Source organism: Nannospalax galili, unplaced genomic scaffold (assembly GCF_000622305.1).
Source record: "Nannospalax galili isolate Female #2095 unplaced genomic scaffold, S.galili_v1.0 scaffold1678, whole genome shotgun sequence".
Taxonomy (NCBI): Eukaryota; Metazoa; Chordata; class Mammalia; order Rodentia; family Spalacidae; genus Nannospalax; species Nannospalax galili.
In genome coordinates this window covers 29,534-34,128 of record NW_008340844.1, presented here as the reverse complement: position 1 = coordinate 34,128, position 4,595 = coordinate 29,534, and positions in this window count along the sequence as shown.

The window sequence follows — 4,595 nt, the reverse complement described above, 5'->3', positions numbered from 1 at the left end:
TTTATTGGTCTTTTTGAGACAGGGTCTCCCTGTAGCTCCAGCTGTCCTGGAACTCACTATGTAGACAAGGCTGGCCTCGAACTTACAGAGATCTGTCTGCCTCCGCCTCCCAAGTGCTGGGATTAAAGGCGTGCACCACCACTCCCGGCTGATCCGTTTTGCTATCCGGAGTCCTTAGTTTGAAATAATTAACTGTTTAAAACTCATTGTTACTTTTAATGTGTGTAAAGTTCTTAAACATATTAATGTTTCTTTGAAAATATATTTTATAAATCTCATGTATCACTTAAGTTGATGTCATGCAGTGTACCGTGCTCATCCCATATTTCATATTAAAATAATTTTCTTATAACCATAAAAATAGAAAAATGCCTTAATTGAACAGATTGTTGATCTCAATTATCATATTAACTTCTGGACCTTTTTTGCAAGCTTTGGGCATTTCATTCTTGCTCTCTTATTTCCACATTGTTTCTTTAAAATCATCTTTATTACTTTTTTTTCTATATTTTAATGAGGGCTTGTTTTGACTTGGTAAGTACAGAACTTACAGAGATCCTTGGCATGGAAGCAGGACAAGTTTGGGAAAGACATTGTTGGATAGAAATTGGTATATGATCTTTTTCTAATCTAAGAAAATCAAAACTATGCAAATATTACAATGTGTCCATTATTTTTAGGAAAACAGAAGTTAGGTATATCAAGTCAAACAAAGCACATGTCCACATAATGTTTTATTAAATCTTCAGAGAAAGTCAAGATCCTAACTTAATTAACAACCATGTTGATTAAGCTTCCTTCAAATCCCTTCCAATCTGTGCAGCCCAGTGCCAGTCTGGTACATAAAGCCTTAAATTGTGTTTCAAGTGTTCTCAGTATTTCTGAACTTTATATTATGTAACATGATTAATTTTATAAAGAATACAGACAAGCCTCTGCTCTAGCATGGCATCCAACATGTGACATCAAATTAAAAGTATAACTCATCAGTAGAATTACCGACTTCATGTGAAGAGAATGCAATTAAAGGTATCGTGAGAGTATATGATCATAACCTTCAATTTTCAATGTCAAAAGATTACATTAACTATGCACATTATGCTACAGTATATATTATTCCATAAATAATAGCCATATTGCATTTTGTTATTTTTATTAAAGTAATATTTTGTTTCGCTTACTTATTAAATTTCCCCATGGAAAAATCAAAACAGCAAAACTGCATATGACAAGTTTAGCACATGTAGTCACATTCTGGTATCTATTCTGCTGTTACTTTAGTTGGGGGTTTCACAGAACCAATATTAAGAAATGAATCATCAGAGCAAAACTGAATTTGTTTATTTTTTATTTAACCTCTAATATGAAAGTATTATTGCTGAATGTTTTCTCTATTATAAGTAATGCTCTTCATGTCAGTGGTGGTATTTATAGGAATAAAGTTATTTATAATAGCATTGTTTCCTTTCATAAAACCATATCAAACTACGCTTGAATTATATTCAATACATGATTCTTTGAGTTTTTGGTTTTTTGTCATAATGAAGACATATGATAAGAATTAGACATTCAAAATTATTAAATAATATTTTATTCATTTGAAATTATAACAGGAAAAATACAAGAATAATAAAACAGTGAATCATTTTTAGTACACTGTATTGAAATTCATGATATCAGATGATATAATTGTTAATTGTATCATGATCCCCATGCCAATAGTCCTGACAAGTATCACCATATTAGAAGTTTACCTTTTTAGTTTTGCTGAAGTTGCTTCTCACTAAAGTTTCAGGGATTTAAATTTTTAGATAAGTGGTTATACCACATTTACATAAGAAATTGGCTTGCTTCAGAAACACCCTGTGCCCTTTATAAAGAAACTATTGACTTAGTTCCAGTGGGGATAGCTATTCTCTCTTGTCATACCTAAATTACAACAGAACTGCCTGAATTTTCCATTAATTTGTCCAGAGTACATGCCCTTTTAAATGTTGAGTCTTTTGTATAGTATAAAGATTCAAATTTCATTAGCTGTGTCATTACAGTAAATCAAGCATTTACATTAGAATAGAATTCCACTGGCTGAGAAGGTTCTAATTAGTATTTATTCAACTTTTGTGGAAATTCTGGTTCTTTTCAAATCCAAGTTTAATTTTTAAAAAGATACTTACTATAGTCATTAACAAATTCTATGTTTCCCACATTTTTTTTCAATTCTTCTGGTTAGTATTTTGGAATGGAAAATAATTTCTTTAAAGTGCCTATGCCGCATCATATCCTAAACATGAATGTATATAATTTGTAATTATTATTTTATTATTACCCTGTTTATTTTATGTGTCTGAGTGCATTGCCTATATGTATGCAAATGCAGCCATGTCATGCAATGTCCATGGAAATCAAAAGAGTGCACTAGATTCCTTGGTACTGGAGTTAAAGAAGGTTGTTAGCCACCATGTGTGCTGGGTACTGAACCCGTGTCCTCTGAAAGAATATCCCGTTCTCCTAACTGCTTAATGATCTCTCCAACCCATAATTTATTACTTTCAAAAATGTTTTTAGTTTTACCAGATTTCATACATGTATACAATGCATTATGATCATACTGCCTCCTATTTCTCCATCTAAGTTTCTCATGTCTCCTACAACATGTAACTCCCAACTTCATATTATCTTTTTTTTAATCCCACTCTGTCCAGTTATTGCTGCTTGGTGTGTGATAATCCACTGGAAAATGGATGATCGACCATGGCTACAACTGTGAAGAAAAATAACACACTCCTAGTTGCACAATCTGTTGTTAAGAGTTTTTCAGCTAGGAATGAGTCCATAAGAACATCCCCCACATGAAGGTAAAACTTCAGCTTCCATGAATTCTTGAATGACATAGCCATTTCATATCCAGCAAAACAGCATTTTACAGTCCTTCTCCCCTTCCATCAACCTTTATATTCATTAAAGTCGCTCTTCCACTTTATTCTATGAGTCTTGTGGTGAGGTGTTTATACAGATGACCCATTTAAGACAATCTCTCACAGTAAATTATTCCCAGAACTTTGACCTGTTATGTGACACTGCATTAATCACTACCCACTTCAAAAGGAGCTTCTTCTGAACAATATTTACAGCAGCCCAGACCCGTGAGTACAGACATCAGTTATGGAATAAAAATGCTAATGAATGTTGTCCTGGAAATGAGTAAAGAGGAACTCTTGTACATTTTTCATGAGAATGTAATATAGACTAGCCTGATACTTAGAAGTTTATCTTTAGGGTTCTCAAAAAAATCAAAAATGAATTACCTGTATGATTTAGCTCATATACCCAAAGGACATGACATCCTGCTACAGGAATACATGCTCATCCATGTGTATTGCTATTCTACTGACAGTATCAAGGAAATTCAACAACCTAGATATTCATCAACTAATGAATGCATATGAAAATGTGGAAAATGCACACAATGGAACATTACTCAGGTCTAATTAAAATCTAAATCATGATATGTTCAGCTAAATAAATAGACCTGGAAAAACTATACAGAGTAAGGCAAATCAGGCACAGAAAGACCAATGATACATGATTTCTTTCTAATTTGAATAGTAGTTTTTAATCTGTTGCTTTAAGTGTTTAACTTGGAGTACAGGCGGAAGGCAGTAGATAAGGAAGGGGCAAGTGCAAGAACATACTAAAGGACAGGGGTTAGGAGATTGGTAGTAACAGGAGAGTGAGTTTAATGAAGGTAGAAACACTTTAACTGGGAATGGGAAAACAGGAAGGGAAATCCATGGGTGTTTACCAATAAAAGGCATATGAGAGTGTCACAACATAAGTAACATACTATCTTACAAACTATTTAAAACCTATGGAGGGGACAGTAGTAGACAAGTTATAAGGTGATAATGAGCTCAAACTTGGCTGAGAACTGAAGGCATTTATGTTTTCACTTGATGCTTTTTATTTTTGGATGGGTAAATTGAGATACCTCATTGCAGTCTTGTTTCTTGTGTCCCCAGCAACTAAAACTGATGAATGTTATGCTTTGAACATTGAAAGACGGCCTGAAACATTTGTTCCATAGAAAGTAGAGCTATTATAGCAGGTTTTACAATTTCAGGGAATTGAATTTAGCTTGTGGTAATAACTGTTGTAGGAATCCATCTTCTCTTACCTAACTTGTAAACAAAGTTAATCTTCCTGTCAAGATCTACGACACTGTTTATTCAATGTGCCTTGCTACTGTGTAATCAACTTTTAAAATTTATCCAGCCTTTAAGAAAATAATGTAATCAGTGGCTGGAGAGATTGCTCAGTGGATATGAACACTTACTGTATTTCCAGAATACCTGGGTGCAATTCCCAACACCCACAGTGCGACTGACAAACATTTATAACCAGTTCCAGGGGATCCAACACCCTCTTTTGGCTGCTGCATGCATTGCACAACATAGGTGCACTTACATACATGAAGGCAATACACACATACACATAAATACAAATAATAAAATGCAAACAATGCAATCAATCTTATTAGGGCTTGGGCTCTTCTTCAGCTTTTACAAACTAAACAACAAGCTCTAATCTTAAACTAT